The sequence below is a fragment of the Symphalangus syndactylus genome, chromosome 4 (genome assembly GCF_028878055.3).
Source record: "Symphalangus syndactylus isolate Jambi chromosome 4, NHGRI_mSymSyn1-v2.1_pri, whole genome shotgun sequence".
Lineage (NCBI taxonomy): Eukaryota > Metazoa > Chordata > Mammalia > Primates > Hylobatidae > Symphalangus > Symphalangus syndactylus.
Genome location: NC_072426.2, coordinates 41,471,839 through 41,491,779, shown reverse-complemented (window position 1 = coordinate 41,491,779; position 19,941 = coordinate 41,471,839). Strand labels below are relative to the sequence as shown.

The 19,941-nt window shown below is 36.3% G+C and overlaps 1 protein-coding gene across 5 annotated transcripts in view; it reads left to right on the top strand.

Moving 5' to 3' along the window:
* The window catches only part of CTNNA3 (catenin alpha 3), a 1,903,490-nt gene that overhangs the window by 625,881 nt on the left and 1,257,668 nt on the right, over positions 1-19,941 (top strand). The gene's annotated exons all lie outside the window — the stretch shown is intronic.

Sequence of the window (19,941 nt, the reverse complement as noted above, 5' to 3'; positions counted from 1 at the left end):
AAGGTTGCAGTGAGCTGAGATTGCGCCACTGCTCTCCAGCCTGGGTGACAAACTGAGACTCCGTCTCAAAAAAAAAAAAAAAACCAAACTAAAAAAACTTAGAAAATAATAATGTCAGCTTAGTTCCTTTATTACCAAGGTTTTCCCACCTACTACCCCATCAAGCAACTCTTTTGGGTTAACTGATTCAGGAATTGGGAAAAAGTCTGCCAGTGCCATTTTTCTTACAGTATGTACTCATTTCATGTTTCTGTGTTACACTTTGGCAATTATCAGAATATTTTAAACTTTATTAGTGTTATATGTATTAAGGTGTTCTGTGACCAGTGATCTCCGATGTTATTATTATAATTATTTTGGGGCACCATGAAGCATGCCCATGGGGGACAGTAAACTTAATCGATAAATGTTGTATGCGTTCTGACTGCTCCACAGAACAGCCATTCCTCCAGCTTTCTCCTTCTCCTTGGGCCTCCTTATTCCCTGTGAAACAACAATATTGAAATTAGGCCAATTAATAACCCTACAGTGGCCTCTAAGTGTTCAGTGAAAGGAAGAGCCACATGTCTCTTTAAATCAAAAGCTAGAAATGCTTAAGCTTAGTGAGGAAGGCATGTTGAAAGCTTACGCAGGCCGAAAGCTAGGCCTCTTGTACCAAAAATCTAGCTAATTTGTGAATGCAAAGGAAAAGTTGTTGAAAGAAATTAAAAGTGCTCTTCCAGTGAACATGCAAATGATTAAAAAACAAAACAGCTTTATTGCTTATGTAAGGTTTTAGTGGTCTGGATAGAAGATCAAACCAGCCACAAAGCCTAATCCAGAGCAAGAACCTAACCCTCTTCAATTTTGTGAAGACTGAGAGAGATAAGGAAGCTGCTCAAGAAAAGTCTGAAGCCGGCAGTGTTTGTTTCATGTAAGGAAATAAGTCATCTCTATAACATAAAAGTGTAGGGGAAACCAGCAAGTACTGATGTAAAAGCTGTAGTAAGTTATTTAGAAGATGTAGATAAGATCACTGATGAAGGTGGCTACACTAAACTACAGATTTTCAATGTAGATAAAACAGTCTTCTGTTGGAAGAAGATGTCATCTAGGACTTTCATAACTAGAGAGGAGAAGTCGATGTGTATCCTAAAAGCTCCAAAGGACAGGCTAACTCTTTTGTTAGATGCTAATGTAGCTGGTGACTTTAACTTGAAACCAATGCTCATTAACTCTTCTGAAAATTCTGAGGCCCTTGAATTATGCTAAACCCACATTGTCCTCTATAACTGAAACAACAAAGCCTAGATGGCAGCACGTCTGTTTACTGCATGGTGTACTAAATATTTTAAACCCAATGTTGAAACCTGCTCAGAACAAGAGATTCCTTTCAAAATATTGCTCATTGACAATGCACTTGGTCACCCAAGAGCTCTGATGGAGATGCACAAAGAAATAAACGGAGTTTTCATGCTTTCTAACACATCATCCATTCTATAGCCCATGGGTCAAGGAATAATTCCAACGTTCAAGTCTTATTTTTTAAGAAATACATTTTGTAAGGTGATACTCGCCATAGATGGTGATTCCTCTGTTAGATCTGGGCAAAGTAAATTGAAAATCTTTTGGAAATAATTCACCATTTTCGATGCCACTAAGAACATTTGTGATTCATGGAAGGAGGTCAAAATATCAACATTATCAGCAGTTTGGAAGAAGTTGATTCCAACCCTCATGAGTAACTTTGAGGGTTTCAAGACTTCAGTGGAGGAAGATACCGCAAATTAAAGCAGGGGAGGAATAGCAAGATAACTGAGTTAGAAATGGAGCCTGAAGATGGGACCAAATTGCTGCATTTTCATGACGTAGTTATCATGGATTAGAAGTGGCTTCTATGGATGAGAAAGAAAGTGGTTTCTTGTGATGAACTCTATTCCCAGTGAAGATGCTGTGAATATAGTTAAATGACAACAAAGGATTTAGAATATTCCGTAAACTTAGTTGACAAAACAGTGGCAGGGTTTGAGAGGATTGACTCCAATTTTGAAAGAAGTGCTACTGTGAGTAAAACACTGTCAAACAGCCTCACATACTACAGATAACTTTTTTTTTTTTTTTTTTTTTTTTTTTTTTTTTTTTTTTAGACAGAGCCTTGCTCTATCACCCAGGCTGGAGTGTAGTGAGTGGTATGATTTCAGCTCACTACAACCTCCACCTTCCAGGTTCAAGCAATTCTTCTGTCTCAGCCTCTTGAGTAGCTGGGATTACAGTCGCCTGCCACCACGCTTGGCTTAGATGGGGTTTTGCCATGTTGGCTAGGCTGGTTTCGAACTCCTGACCTCAGGTGATCCACCTGCCTTTGCCTTTGACTCAAAGTGCTGGGATTACAGGCATGAGCCACCGCGCCTGGCCCAGATAAATCTTTTGTGAAGGGAAGAGTCAATCGATGCAGCAAACTCCATTGTTGTTTTATTTTCAAAAATTGCCGCAGCCACCCCTAACCTTCAGCAACCACCATCCTGGCCAGTCAGCAGCCATTAACATCAAGGCAAGAACCGCCACTATCAAAAAGATTTCAACTCACTAAAGGCTCAGATGATTGTTAGCATTTTTTAGAGAGAGATACATATATATTTGAGACGGAGTCTTGCTCTGTCTCCAGGCTGGAGTGCAGTGGCACGATCTCAGCTTACTGCAACCTCTGCCTCCCGGGTTCAAGCGATTCCCCTGCCTCAGCCTCCCAAGTAACTGGGATTACAGGCACATGCCACCACACCTGGCTAATTTTTTGTATCTTACTAGAGGCAGGGTTTCACCGTGTTGGCCAAGATGGTCTTGATCTCCTGACCTTGTGATCCACCCGCCTCAGCCTCCCAAAGTCCTGGGATTACAGGTGTGAGCCACCATGCCCGGCCTTTAGCAATATTTTTAAATTAAGGTATGTACATATTTTTTAGCATAATGCTCCGTACACTTAATAGGCTACAGTACTATAGAGTAAATGTAATTTTTACATGCACTGGGAAACCAAAAAAATCCATGTGACTTGCTTTATTGTGATATTTGCTTTATTGTGGTGGTCTGATACAAAACGTGCAGTATCTCTGAGGAATGCCTGTATTTTTTAACCCAGCAGGTTCACTCATTGTAATAGGAAAAAACAAAAGTTGATATATACACACATGTATTTTTCACGTAAGTATGTACTAATACTCATTAAAAATTTTTTTTTTGGAAGGAAACCCAGGGAGACAGAACTGTGGAGGAGAAGAGAATATACCTTTTACTAACCTTGACTATGTTCTACTTTCTAAAAAAGTCAATAAGCAGTTATCTGAGCAAAGGGATTATGGATATAGTTTTTGTTCTCCAATAATATCTCTTTTTTTTCCTCTCACCTGCCCCTGACTACGTCCTAATAAATGTTATTTTTCTCTTGGTATAGAAAACACTTTTTTTTCATTTTCATAAAGAAAATTTTGTTGAAAAAGATTAATCTTCCATTTCCAGAAAATGAGTTTGTTTTTATAAATCAAGCATATGGAAAAATTGCATCAAGCTCTTGCTGTAGGTAATGCACTGAATTACCAGCCTCTTATCATTTTGGTATATTTTATACCAGAAAATTCACAACTATGCAGCTGTTTATTAAACTGTAAACTGGCTTGGGGCCTGGGTTTTATATGCCTCTAAAATCTATAAATAAGAAAAAAAAACCCTAGATGTATTTTAGAATATATAAAATGCTTTCCAGTTAATTTGGTGTTTTATATAAATTTTATCTGTATTTATAGTCATGACCTTATATATCCCATAAAAACAGGGAAGAAAATCAAGACTAAGGCAGCTGCATTTATATTTTTGGTGAATGTTCCATAGAAAGAAAATAGCTGCTTTTGCCCTGAGTCTTAGACGCCAAGTTGATATCAGTAATTTAGGGCCATTATCAGACAAAAATGGCCCTCACTATGGCTACTCTGTTGAACCCAGCATGTCTTCTCAGTTCTACATTTTCAGAGGCTGAACTCTATTCCAAGGGGGTAATTTTGACTTGGTCATTGTCACATAATGCGGGTATTACCGTACATGACCACACTTCCCAGGGATAATGGCACAGCTGGGCTGCCAATTGGGCTTAGAAGAATGACGTCAGGTTTATTTTGCTGCCAGCAATCCTAGGAGGACAAAACTTGCTTTGGTTGGAAAGATAGAACAGTAATAGATATTTTGTTGTTATATAGCACTTGCTTGTAAAAAAAAAATCTTAGAATGCCTTTGCAAGCATTAATTGGCATTCCTCTTAGGTTGATAAGTGTTATTACATGGTGTACATTTAAAGATTTTTTTATGGTAATATATAGAGCTGGATAAATAGACTATGGTTAAATGACAGAGCTAACTACAAAAACAAGTAGTTTAGATTCCTTTTTCTGGCTCTGATCACCAAATTTTATCTTTGAGATGGCAAGGGAGCATGCCTCTACATTGAGGTGATGTCCTATTTTAAACTCCTTCAAAGCAGAAACTGTTTTTCTTAATTTCTTAGCTCTTGATTCTCCTCTCAAGCATGGGATCGTTTTAATAGCATTTCTATGTACATTCCTCATTCTCTTTATGTCTTTCTTGGCATATGATCAACACCTTATCCATTAAATAGGCCTAAAGATGCAATGTAATGTAGCAATGCTGTCTTGTAAGAAAGCACTGTTCATGCAGGGCTACTGCGGTGGCCCTTTGAAGGCCCTCTCTCACCAGGAAAAGGAATAACAAAAGAACTGGTATTTCCCCCTTCACATGGCACATAAAACCAAATAGGACTTGACCTGTCCTTAGAATATTAGTATTTATAGTACCAAAAAGGACTTTGTTTTACCATTTTCACTAATATCACAGTCTTTGTTATTGGGCCATATCGAAGTTTAAAAATAAACGTGTTTGCTTTTCATACATTTTAGCTGTCTTTTAAATTATACTTGTTTTTCTTCCAACTTATAGGGCATCTCTCTTTGTATATATAATTAGTAGATCTGCGTTCAGAAGTCTTTTTATTTTTAAAAATATTATTTTAAATTTTAGTCATGTATATATATCTGGGATGTATGCAAATAATTTATAAACCAGTTCTATGTAATTATTAATATAAATCAAATGCTTCTTCTGTGTTAGAGCTGGACTATTAATGCAGCCCATTTTGCTATCCTAATACAAAATAATCATAAATAGTGGCAATTTAAACTCTCAGATGGATTTAAATCTTTAAATATGTTATTACCCATAACACTTGAAAAGAGAATTTTATAAAATTGACCTACAAATAAAACCATCTTATAAAGAAGTGATGACTTACCAATTTTAAGATATTTTCTTTTTATGGCTATTTCAATAGCAATTTGAAGGAATAAATGTAGATATGTGTTGTCTGTATATATTAGGCTAGAAATAAGGGATGTTTTCAAAGGTAAGAAATAAAACATCCCATCAATCCTACTGCATTTCTTTAGTAAGAGATTTTCCTAATATATTTTCACTTGGAGACTTCTAAAAAATTGCTTAAAGAATTAAAGCACTCTATAGACAGATCAAAGTTGCAAGTGTCTAATGTAGACTTAGAAATCCCGTAATGTTCATTAGGAAACATTAATACTTCTCAGAGATTTCCCTTTGAGTTAATGGAAGCTTTCTATTGGGACAAAAGTTTAAGCATTACATTTTTTTCTGATCTTTTAAATTCTGTACCGTAATGATACACTGTTTTATAAACACAGTGATTATAACATTTTTTATAGCCTTATTTCAATATTCACTGAACTATGGATTTATATTTGGCTTTTAAATCTATTACATTTTTTAGGTTGGGTGCAGTGACTCACATCTGTAATTCCAGCACTTTGGGAGGCTGAGGCGGGCAGATCACCTGAGGCCAGGATTTCGAGACCAGCCTGGTCAACAGGGTGAAACCCTGTCTCTACTAAAAATACAAAAATTAGCCGGGCGTGGTGGTGGGCGCCTGTAATCCCAGCTACTCAGGAGGCTGAGGCAGGAGAATTGCTTGAATCCAGGAAGGGGAGAGGCTGCAGTAACTCCATCTTAAAAGTGAAACCCCGTCTCTGCTAAAAATCCAAAAAAAAAAAAAAAAAAAAAAAAAAAAAAAAATTAGCCAGGCGTGGTAGTGGTCGACTGTAGTCCCAGCTCCTCGGGAGGCTGAGGCAGGAGAATGGCATGAACCCAGGAGGCGGAGCTTGCAGTGAGCCGAGATTGCGCCACTGCACTCCACAGAGCGAGACTCTGTCTCAAAAATAAAATAAAAATAAAAAATAAAAACAAAAAAATAAAAAATAAAAATTGGCCGGGTATGGTGGCTCATGCCTATAATCCCAGCACTTTGGGAGGCCGAGGCAAGCGGATCATGAGGTCAGGAAAGCTAGACCATCCTGGCTAACATGGTGAAACTCCGTCTGTACTAAAAATAACAACAACAACAACAACAACAACAAAATTAGCCGGGCGTGGTGGCACGTGCCTGTAGTCCTAGCTATTCTGGAGGCTGAAGCAGGAGAAGCGCTTGAACCTGGGAGGCGGAGGTTGCAGTGAGCCGAGATCGCGCCACTGCACTCCAGCCTGGGCGACAGAGCGAGACTCAGTCACAATAAATAAATAAAATCAATTAAATGTTTTAATCTGAATTTGAAATATTGTGAAAAAGCATAATGTCAAATTTAAAAATCACATATGTATCTTTTATTTTCATACTGTACCTTTATTGTACCTGAAAATCTGTAAGAGTATGATTTTATTTCACATTTATATTAAACAGATTTATGTCTGCTAAATATATAAGAGCTAAGATCCGTGCTCATTTCTGTTTTCCAAGGAAAATAATTTTAAAGTGCCCTGTCCACTCTCCCTACCCCTATAGATGGATGACTTAGGAAATTTAATTTCTGTAAAATTTCTAGGATATCCCTCAGAGGAAAATGCATGGATACTGGTGGACACCAAGATATACATACAAAACAATAACAATAAGGCAACCGTTTTTTTTTTTGTTTGTTTGTTTTTCCAAAAAACCCAGAAAGTTGGGTTGGGTGCTCATTCATGGGCAAATCATCTGAGAAGCCAGCAGCTGCCATTTGAACCCTCTGGTTGAAAGGAATAATTTTTAGAAGAGGAGTGCTGTACAACAAGACAATGTCTACTTTAAATAGCTTTATTTTAATGGGCATGTATGTGAGTTGTGTCAGGGACAGTGCTGGGCACTTAATAGCCATTGTTTCAGAAGAGAGAAAATAAACAAATGCTAAAACTGATTAAGGAATATTTGATATAGCAGTTTAGATAAGTTAGATGCTCAGGCAGCAGTTTCAATTCTGTTTCAGAGGACAAGGATCTACTTATTTAGTTTGCTACAAATTATGATCTACTGAAGAGTATGATTTAATAAATAAATGAGAAATGTTATTTTTGTTAAATCCTGGGAAAGTTTGTTTCTGATATCCACTTATGTTGTTCTTTGATGACTACCTGAAGGGGTCCACTGCTGGCTTCTTTGTTTATGGGACATGTGTACTGTGTTTCCTAGTTCTGAATCTTCATTAATTCAAGACTTCTCATGGATTTTAACAGTTTTACTTCCACTCCAGATTTCACACACAAATACACCCATACATATATAAATCTAATGTTTCTTCTTGGAGGTGCATTTGAAAGGGAAAAAATAAACAATCATGAATTTTGAAGTCTCTTCCTGTTATAATATGCAATATTTATTTTATAAGCAAATGTCTGTGCCTAGAGGATGGCACATCCCAAGAAAGGACACAATTTTGTGCATAAGCTTGAACCTTAGGACCTTGTATTCTGGAGTTATATTTTATTATATATTTAAATAAATATATAAAATAAATGACATACTAAATTCTATTATCTGCAGTCTAGTGATGCATGTCATGATAACTCATACAAGCCTTCCTTTTTAATAGACATATAATCACCACATTGGCAGGGCTAGGGTGGAAGATGGAATAATACTGTTTAAACTCTTTTTCTTAAAAGGATTTAATTAAACATATTTATTCCTCTGCAGGTGGCTTTACCAAGCCTACACAATTTCAGGACCGCTGTTAGTTCATGCTATTCAGTGGCTATGACAAAGGAACATTATGTGGAGAGAAAAGATGTATGTGTGTCTTCAAAATTGGTTGTGAGAATGAGACAATTTTGAGGTGGCTAGGGTCAAATGGGTTTTGTGCTATGTTTTGTTACAAAACTTAAACTTTTTCTGACTTGCATATATAAGAGCAGAATTTCTCAACCTTATCTTGTGCCTCTGATACGAAATTGAGAATCCTATAGGGAAACACTTTGTTAGATGACAAATCATGCTTCCAAGTGTAAAGGTTAATAGAGTTTTTAAGATTACTAAAATTAACAAAATTAAAACATGATAGGCTCAATCTATTTGTGGAACTGTGTAAGAGCAATCCAAGATGTTTGATATTTTTTTAATACAGAAAATGCAACAAATCTTTTTCTTATGACAAAAGCAATATATAAACTTCTATTACAATAGCTAACATACTTTCCCATCTATCTTTAGACTGTTGTGATAACCCTCAGAGCAATCATCTCTGCCAAATGCCATTCACGCAACACTTACTGTTACTGCTGTAGGCCTGTTGACCTGGGCATCTGTCTTTCTGAATGTTTCGGGAGTGTCCTCCTGCCTCTCCTCATCCAACCCTTGATCTTCAGCTACAGCTACCCAGAGGAGCAAGTACGAAATGGTGGGAAGACTGTTTCTACTCTAATGTTAGAGTTTAGCTTGGAGTCACTTCTTTGCCTGGTCCTTTTTATATGCCCCCTACTCTCTCAACTAAAAATGAACTAATACTCATCATCTTCTCTTCTTTCTTCTCGGAGTGAGAGATATCGTTCCTGTAATTTTGGTATTTACATCCAAATACTTAAGGCAATTTGGCTTTTACTCTTCCTTCCCCCTGCTAGGATGATTTCTTTCTATATTCTCACCCCGGCAAGATTTCTTGTGCTGGGTTCGTAGATTCAAGTTTCATTTTTGAGGAAGTTCAGTATAGTTGGAGGAAGCTTATGTTACCTTCAAATTGAAAGACTTTTCCTAGAGTATTTTTCCTTGATTTTGTTTAATGTAGGAATACTAGTTGAAAATATGGCCAAAAGCTGGTGGGAGATAGAAAATGCAAACCTCTCTCTCTGTCTCTCTCTCTCTCTCCATCTTTCTCTTTTTCTAGTATTGTTGTAATTAGAATATTGCAATCATTCTTTTATTTTCTCTTGTGTGCACTATTGTTAACCTGCTTCTCCTTTGGAAATTTACTTTCTAAGGAGAAATTAACTTTCTAAAAATTCTAATTACATAGAAATTTAATTAAAAATATAGTATAACTATTGTTTATTTCCTGAAAGCAGGAATAAATAAAGGTAGCAGCGAAACTCTCTGCTTTTCAGGAGTTGTAGCTTTGGAAGCACACACGTAAATCATTATACCATATGAGGGAATATAATTATATAATAGTGGTATAAGGAAAATAGAAATTACCCTAAAAATAGAAAATATAAGGGATAATGGAATATGTAATGACTGATAAAAAAAACCAATGAAACAAGAAAGCCCAGACGAACAGCTAACCAAATGAAAAAATACCATCTCAAATCAGAACAGCAGTGTTGTTTAGCAGAAAAGTTAAAAGCTTAAAAGGAATATGATTGAAGGCTAAATGATTAAAAAATAAAGGAAAAGTTAAAATGGCCTTGTTCTCCAAATCTTGTTTATGAATACTAGAATATTCTATAACCATTATGTGAACTTTAAAAGAGGCATTCATGATTCAAGAAGAAAGATAAACTGCTTTGCTTCTTAAGTGGTTCTTGAAACTTGTTATGCAAATATATAGTAAAGTAGAAACATATAATTGGGTCAAAAGAAATTTGAATGAGTTAATTTTTTATTATTTATAAGGAAAATTGAGATATTTGTGAGATTGAGACTAGTGTGAGATTTAAATCAATGCTTTTGGTGTTGGTATGTGGAGGGCATATATGATCATCTTACCCTTCCAAAATATGTACATCCATTGGTTTTTTTGTTTTTGTTTTTTTGACACATGATCTCACTCTGTCATCTAGGCTGGAGTGCAGTGGTGCAGTCATAGTTCACTGTAACCTTGAATTCCTGGGCTCAAGTAATCCTCCTGCCTCAGCCTCCTGAGTAGCTGGGACTACAGGCGTGTACCACCATACCCCTTTAATTATTTTATTTTATTTTAATTTTTTTAGTAGAGATGAGATCTCACCGTTTTGCCCAGGCTGGCCTTGAAACAATCCTTTCAACCTTGGTCTCCCAAGTACTGGGATTGCAGGCATGAGCCACTGTGACCCACCTGTATGTCCATTGTTGTTACTGCATATATCTGGTCAGGTCTGTTGTGACACAAAAGATTTACTCTCATTGTGAAGCGGGGATTATGCTCAGCTGAAAGCCTATATTTTCATTATGTCAGAGATACAAGGAAACACATGAAATTAGTACCACCATTCTTTTATTCCCTGCCATCTGTGTCAACCTTACAAAATACAAGCTCCAGGAGTCACCCATATTCATTAATGAACTTATTATACTATTTCATTCTCTGTATCTCTAGATGTCTCCTCCCTTTGTTTTTCATCTCCCAACCCTTCCCATAATTCTCCAGAACCATATCAACTTGAAAACAAACCAAAACACCTTAAGGAACATTCCCCCTCTATCTTTTTTCTATTAATTAAAAGATAGCTCTCTCCTGCCACCATATGGAATAGTGTCTGCTTATGTTCCCACCTTCTAGGAATCATGAGTCTCAGCGGTGGTAGTGGGTCATCACTCACCTTGCCTTTTACTACTTTGTCTATAGAGTGACTCCTCTCTGTCATATAAAAATCTCTCTTTCTTTGGAGCTCATAACTTCTGGATATCCCATATCCTGAACTAACCACTCCTCAGCAGTTATTAGAGGTTAGAAGACTGTAGGATGATGACTCAGCCTTAGTTTAAAGTTGCTTTTAATTTGTCCTATAACCAAACTAGGAAACAAAGAGTGCAAGCTAGGATCCAAGCTAGATAAAACTGAGTGGATGCAGATATCTAGGATACAAGCTTAATAAAACTGAATGGATGCAGGTTTCCAGTCTCCTTGCTCTCTTGATGGGTGCTCAAAGTTCAGGGTCAATGTAACAAGCAGGAGTTGAGGAATCCACCAGCTCCAGTTTCCCAGAACTTTGCTTTTAATGAGAGTGTTTGTGAGAGTGGCCCCATAAAAACTCTAGCATCCATCGTATTATTTTATGAGGAAATTCATTCATGATATGCTACAGTAATATACATTCCTTTTTTTGTGTTCCTCACCCATCATGGTGCCAACCTGTAGCAGAGCTCATCATGGGATACTCCATTTATCAGTCTCGTTATCACTTCTCCACATTTTTCAGTGATTATGGAACTAACTAATAGATTGTTCCATTCAAGTTTAGCTGTCAGGTGAATGACTTCTATGTCTACCTGAATCACCCCATCCACCATCTAGTCTTAGAATTCTTTAATTTACTTACTTCAAGTAATCTTTGCTCCATTTTTCCCTGACAACCTTCTCACATTGAGCAGTTGGTGTGTTATTCTGGAAAGAGTATATGCATTGGAATTACACAGCCCAGAGGTTATATCCCAGTTCGGCTACTAACTAACTGGGTAACATTGGGCAAATCATGTAACTTGACTCATACTTAGTCTTTTCATCTATAAAAATAATGAATCAAGCTGAGTGTAGTGGCTCACACCTGTAATCTCAGCAACTCAGAAGGTTGAGGTAAGAGTATCACTTGAGTCCAATAGTTTGAGACCAGTCTGGGCAATATAGCAAGACCTTGTCTATCTAAATAAGTTAAGAAAATCATTATCAAATGAGATGGCATATGTAAAATGTCAAGCACAATGCCTACAGATGCTCAAAAATGCAAGTTTCACCTCTCCTACATATGGTTACATGTTAGGTCTTTTCCATGTATTAGAATTTTCCGTCTCTGAAATCTTAAACTCCAAGACATACCTTCTTATTCTTTATCTGCTGCATTTACTCTTCAAATTAATTAGTTTTAATCTCCTGATTCCTTCATTTTTTTTCCCTAAGCCTGTTAATCCCTTCTTCTAACTACATTTTTTCTCTATGTGGCATAGTTCTCAGGGATGGATGCTCCCTAGGCATGCAGCTCCCTCCATTCCTTTGCTCCTTTGTTTTTCTGCACCACGACTTTGTAAATGTTTAACTTTAAATAAATCCAACCATTTATCTTCTGTGTTTCTCTACCATTGTTGCTACCTCTACAAATATATATATATATATATATATTTGTGTATATATATGTATATATGTATATATATCAGGCAGTATGCATTAGCTAAGGCTATAGAACACTATGCATTTAAGTATCAAGAATATATATATCCTTTTCTTGCTTTTTAATTTTTTCTCTTTTATTGATATACAATATTTTACCTTTTTATGGAGTACATATGAGTTTTTGTTACATTCATAGAATGCGTCATGATCAAGTTAGGATATTTGAGGTCTCCATCACCTGAGTGTTTATCATTTTTATGTGTTGGTATCATTTCAAGTCCTCTCTTCTAGTTACTTTAAAATATACATAATATTGTTGCTAAGTATAGTCACTGTAGTCTGCTATCAAATATTAGAACATATTTTTTCTATCTAACTGTATGTGTGTGCCCACAGCCAACCTCTCTTCATGCCTCCTCACCCCCACTCACCCATCCCAGTCTCTGGTATCTATGGTTCTTTTTACTATGTCCCTGATATCAAGTTTTTTAGCTCTCACATAGGAGTGGGAACATGTGGCATTTGTCTTTCTGTGCCTGGCTTATTTCACTTAACATCATTACCTCAAGTTCCATATATGTTAACTGTGAATGACATGATTCCCTTTTATGGCTGAATAATATTCCATTGTGTATATATACCACATTTTCTTTATCCATTTGTCTGTTGATGGACACTTAGGTTGGTTCTTTGCCTAATATATTTTATGTGTCCTTGATAACCTTCTTCTCCATTTCTCTCAAACCTTTACTAACCACCTCTATTCATAACCCATATCCCTCTCATTTACTTTGAGTTGATAATCTTGACTAAAATATTAATGGAAAGGATCGTCAATTCTTGTACATCTCCTTGACTTCTTGTACATCTACATATACTTTTTATATCCATGATTAACTTTCTCTTTCATCTCCCTGGAAACACAATCTCGTAATTTACACAAGGTTTTATAGTTGTCCAGCAAAGACCACTTTCCATTTTCTTTCTTGATACTTAAGTGCATGTAACCTACTGACTCTTAGATTTCTACTTAATCTCATAGATGCCACCATATGCCTAAAATTCAGCAGATCATCTCCATTTTTCCACCTCAATCCTAATCTTATTCTCATATTATCATCTCACTTAATGATTTGCAATGTATTTAGCACCCAAGCTAGAAACATAAGAGTCATATTAGATTTCTGTCTTTTCCTCAAATGCTGTATCCTATTGGCCTATCAGACCTACTGTCTTAATTTTGCTCTATCCTCTTCTGTCTATTCACACTGATGCTATCTTAGATCACATTTTCATCACATCTTATGCAGAAGACTGCAAATAGCATCCTATTTTCTACCTCTAGTCTCAGTTTCTTCCAATCATTGGCCTTCACAGTTTCCATTCTTTCTGTAATGGAAATATGAGTATGATACTCCTTACTTAAAATGCTTTCTGAATCCCCATTCTAAGTTAAACTCTTTCTCATGGTATTAGGCCCCCTGTGATCTGGACTTCCTTCTCTTCAGCTGCATTTTCTTTCATTTATTCTCATTTAACCTGGGTCCCAGCCATGCATAATTTCAGTGAGTTTAATGCTGTTGCATGTCTATAAGCCACATGTCTTTTTCCTCTGGTCAGGACTTTCTGGAGTTATTTTTAAATAATTTTTGAGCACCTTTTATATGCCCAGCTCTGTGATAAATCCTTTTCTAGGTGCTGGTAACAGACAAAAAATGACAAAGATTGATCTCTGACACTGGGAGGCATGGAGACACATACTGAAGAATGAGTAATTTTATATAGCATCACTGCAGTGGGAACCATGCCTCCTTTGTTCACCAATGGTCTACCAACACCCAGCATAATGACTGCCACATAGTACCTGATAAAAGCATAATGTGTTTTAATAATAATAACACAATAGCTATTACTTATATAGTTGTTTATTTGCACCAGGTATTGTTTAAATGGTTTTACATATATTACCTTGCTTAATAACCAAAACAACCCTATGGAGTATATGCTATTATTGTCTCCATTTTACAAGTGAAATAAAGGCATATAGAGGATAAGCTGCTTGAATAAATTGTATCATATAAACACATCCTCAGAGTACAATGGAGACACCAAAGAAAGGTACCTAACCCAACCCTCTTGGCTCAGAAAAGGCTTCTTAGAGCATTCTAGGCAAAGGAAAGAGCATAACGAGGAGACGTGGGAGCGCATAGTGTGTTCTGAGTTCTGAGTTGGTAAGGGTAAAGTAGGAAGGGAAGAAGAGTGAAAAATAATGCCCAGAGTTATTGCAAGTATAAGCAGGAGAAGGTAAAAAATGGAGCCAAGTTTCTTTAATTTTTTGAATCAATTACTCTAGACTCTGCATGCCCTATATTTATCTTTGTCCCATCCTTGATTCATTTCCTCACCTTCTTGAATGACTTACCTTCTTGATGCCTGTCCAAAATGCCAGAAGTTAATGCAATTCAAACAGAGGAAGAAAGGGTATCCAATGTCTGTATTACTGTCAGTGCTTCCATTTGTATATAGTGCTGTGTTGGATATCGTCTACCAGGTCCTCATCTTCTGCTGTGGGACAGGTTCCAGGCCAGGACCCATTGATGCTCCAAGCTCAGATCACAGGATTATAAACCGTTTTAGTTCCCATTTCCATGCTCAACATAATTATGCTAAAATGTATTAATTTAGAAAGGCTTCCAACATATGCTACACAATGTATTGAAAAGATCTCCTCAACAAATTCTTAGGCCCTTGTTTTGAGTATATTTCTTCAGCTTTACACTCTTATCTGTCACAGGTCCATTTCAGAAGATTTATCTAATTTTAAATTTTGGGAATTATGATCTGGAGTCTTAGTAATTTCTCAGAGTGACTTCTGATGTGAGTCTATCCAGTATCTCCCCATTGACCAGCTTTGCCTAAATGGTGTTAGGGTCAGCAAACTTTTGAGACAGCAAAAGTTATGGGTTACTCTTTCCTCACCTCCCTCACAGAGGGTGGCTTCTCCCTGCCTGTCCTATAAGTGGATCTAGATCACAAAAAGCCTCATCATACAAACCAAGGAGATTGGATTTCATCTAGCTGATGAGAAAGAGACACTAAGGGCTTAAGGCACTGTGATGTTCTGGTCAGGTTTTAGAAATATGACACTCTTTGTAGTGGAAGGAGGATCATAGAGGAGCAACACTGAGGCAGGAACCCTCCTGAGGAGGCTATTGCCTCCTTTAAAGGAGGATTTCTTTAAAGGAATGGTGATGGGTACTTGAACAAGGATGATGTTGGAAAGGGGGTAGATTTAAAAGACGGTGTCCTTCATGTGCTTTTAATTTCTGTTCTTTGCAAGAAATTCTCTTTTTCATTTTATATATCAGAATATATCTAAGTATGCTTCTATATGGATCCTAGATAACTCTCTTCTAGTCAAGATTTATTTTTCAGAATAAGTGAGAAATACCAGGCAAGAATCATTCTTTACAATTGGTTCCTTAACTGTCACAATCATGGTGGCCACATATTTCAGTAGCACAGTGATTGACTACAGATTGTGATCAGTGGATGTTTGCTAAATATTTGAATGGAGTGAGGTCTCAACCAAGGTTTTCTACTTCTTAAAATATTGAAAGACTTCACTTAGCACTTTCATTTCTATTGTGTTTTCATACGGGGCATAAGGAAGTAAAGAAACGTAAGTGGTGAAATTTACTATCCAGTAAATAACAAGTGCTCGTTTGATTGTAAAATCCTAGTATTCAACGTTTTTCTCATCTCTATAATAGTAATGATTCATGTGTCATTATTGTATGCATTTCAAAGCTTCTTATGTAAATGTAGGGAAATCCTATTTGACTCTGCATATGAGTTTTAATTGCACATTATACTTGATTTAATTCATAACTGTTTGTGGTTAATAAGCTATAGTGTCAGAATTGTTAACTTAAAAGCAAGTGACTAGAGAAAATTAACAGCTAAATTATAAAGTCATTTCAGGATTTGAGATACTTTTAAACTTAGAGGAATAAGTAAATTTAGCAAGCAAAGTGGTAACATTTGAAATGAAATGGTTAATGTTCCAAGGCAATTGGGATGACAAACACATCTTGTTAGTTTCTTATTTAATGAACATGGTTCCACTGAAAAAATCTGAAAATTTTATTATTATGAAATACTGTCACAGGCATAGTACAGAGGCAAGTGCTGTGTAGAGATTAATACAAAATGTCACAGTCTCTTCCTTCACAGGGGTGACAGTCCAAAGAAGATAGAGTGCTTTTTATCAAAGGGTTTCAAATGAGTGAGCAGTCTAATTTTCACAGTTCTTTTTTCCTCCCTTATATTTTCAGTCTTTTATAATTCATATGGTCAGAAGTATTTTTAAATTAATGTACATTTTTAATTTACACTTTTTCATGATCAGCCTAGTTCCAACTTATATTAATTTTCTATGTTTTGAAGGAAAAGGAAAAAATCTTACTAGATGTAGTTATTTCACCATTAAATGAGGAATTGTATTTTTTTCTTTTACTTTTTAGAAAGTCTTAAATACTTCAGGCATTAAGGTTTTTGTTTCCCTCAAATAGGTGTTTATAAAAAATATTTTATGCTCAAGATACCTATTTATTTTCATGTGGACACCTTCTGGGGCAAGCATTACTTGGAGAATTATTGATTTCTACCTCACTTAATGCCCAAACCTTTGCCAAAGTAATACTGAGGAGGAAATTGGAAAAATTAAACTTGATTGTTTTAAAATCTTGTCAAAGGGGTAAAGCTTTTAAAGGAACAAAAGGAAAATATTTCTACCCAAGTAGCTCTGTATAGTGCAGCCTGCAAAGTGCTTGTGATCAAGAATATTGCAGGTGGGCTGCTAGTTTTGTTAACCTGGGGAAGAATATTTCATGGTTATTCTTAAAAAAAAAAAAGGATCAGATTATGTTGGAATCATTGTTTCCCAATTGAGAGATGTAGAGATTAAATAAATTACTTTTAAAGGTAGAAATAGAATTGGGCTTTCTATGAAGGACTGATTTTAGAAAAACCTTACATCCTTTTGGAATAATCTTTTTTTTAGATAAGATTAACATTTAAAATTATAAACTGAGTCTGCTTTACTCAGTCTATAACTTTAAATGTTAATCTTATCTAAAATGTCTTCACAGAAACACCGAGAATAATATTTGACTGAGTATGTGGGCACCCTGTGGCCAGTCAAGTTGACACATAAAATTAACCATCACAAGGTTAAATGTGAATTTTATAAAACTTGAAGATTAATTAGATATAGGAGATGATGAAGAGGGAATGACTCCCAAGTTTTGACCTTGAGCTATTGGTTAGTGTCATTTGCTAAGTTGAGGACATGTGAGGAAAAACATGGGTAGTAATGATGTGGGGTAATGAATGTGAATGATTAAACCCAAGCTCTTTTGGATACACATGCATGTACATGCGTGCGCACACGCACACACACATACACACACACACACACACAGAATTATAAAGTCTCTGATCAAAATCTCAAGTTCTTTCCTACCAAGTTTGAATGATAACTCTAAGTCAGAGCGTAGAAGAAATGTTTATTACTTGTTACCGATATAATGTAAAAAATGAGCGAGGGTGAGCTTAGGTCCTAAGGAGAGATTGAAAAGGAGCTTGACTGTACCTGGTACAGATGTACCTAGACAGGAATCTTGGTACTTCCCACACAATGTTATTTTCGTTATATTCTCAAAGTTATGACTCAGATGTTGGAGAGTGATATGAAGTCTGATTGTTTTGTTGGCATTGCAGAAGATCGAACCACATCTCTGATTATGGGGTCATCTGTTCCTGGAAGGAATGGATATTCCACTCTCAATCATCTTAATGTGAGGTCAGTGCTAGAGAAGGAAAGAAGACTTGGGACGTGTAGCTTAAATCCTGGAATGATGATGTTCATTTTATGTAAGTGAAGGTGATTAGTAGGGCTTAAGAATGGTCTTTCTCCTATTAAGCACAAACTTTGGAACTCCTTTTATTATTTATGTACTGAATTATTGTTTTCATTAGCTTTAAAAATGAAGTGTATCATAAGTCAATAATTCTCCAGACTATGTCAGTATCTCTCCACTTATAAAAAATTAGGGAAAGAGTAACCAAATAGAACTAGATAGAATAGAATCTACAGTGGGGTTGTATCATAAATGTTTATTTACATGGGTTAAAATCTAAATACAAACGTACAAAAACATCAAAATAAAGCAAGAAAATAATTATTTGTTCATGAGGAAATAAAGAAATACATAGAAATGAGTGTTTAGTGTTTACTCACTTGAGCTGTCAGGCAGAAAATATATGCTGTAGTTGTATTAAAAGGTTTGGTGGAATCCAGTGGCGAATTCTGCTAGAGAGGCTTCTGCTCCCTCACAGAAGAAAAAAACAAAAACAAAAGCTGAAAACTCCCAAACAGTGCATAATTTGTTTCCACATTTACTTGGTTGTCGTTATGTGGCTTCCTAGAACACCTGTCTAGTTAAACCATCCAGCAAGGCTCAGAGTGTCTCATTGTTACATTAGGTTACATTTGGTACAACAGTTACAGTTTTGGACAAAGATGAATTCACCCCAATGTATATGGATGTTTTTAGGAGGTTTCTCAACCACCACCTATCTCTCAACCACACTTTGAAAGTAGAGTTTAGTCAGCATATATTAGCCTTGTGGCTGAGATATGTTGAACAAAGTGCTGGCATGAATATTTTCTTTGAAATGGAATCTGAGTAACAATTATAATTTTGTATTCTTTTTCTCTTTCTTTCTTTCTCTCTCTCTTTCTTTCTTTCTTTCTCTCTCTCTCTCTTTTCTTTCTTCCTTCCTTCCTTCCTTCCTTCCTTCCTTCCTTCCTTCCTTCCTTCCTTCCTTCCTTCCTTCTTTCTTTCTTTCTTTCTTTCTTTCTTTCTTTCTTTCTTTCTTTCTTTCTTTCTTTCTTTCTTTCTTTTCTTTCTTCTTTCTTCTTTCTGAGACAGAGTCTTGTTCTGTCGCTCTGTCGCCCAGGCTGGAGTGCAGTAGCACAATCTTGGCTCACTGCAACCTCCGCCTCCTGGGATCAAGCAATTCTCCCTCCTCAGTCTCCCGAGTAGCTGGGATTATAGGCACACGCCACCACGCCCAGCTGATTTTTGTATTTTTAGTAGAGACAGGGTTTCACCATGTTGGCCAGGCTGGTCTTGAACTCCTTACCTTGTGATCCGCCCACCTTGGCCTCCCAAAGTGCTGGGATTACAGGCGTGAGCCACCGCGCCTGGCCTAATTTTGTATTCTTACAAATAATTTTATCTGTCTTATTTGTCTATCATTCTGAAGCTATGTCAGAGATTCCTTACTATTTTAAGCTGTCCTGAAACCTCTCATGAAAGATACATATTAAAATTAGTATTTCTTCTCTTTTCCACAATGTCTTTTATGCTGAAAGACACTTTCGTTTTTCTTTGCTGTGAAAGGCGTTTCATGATATGATTGATCCACAGGAAAACATTGCACTGTATTCAGAGGTTAGATTCCAGAATTAACAGAACGTGAAAAA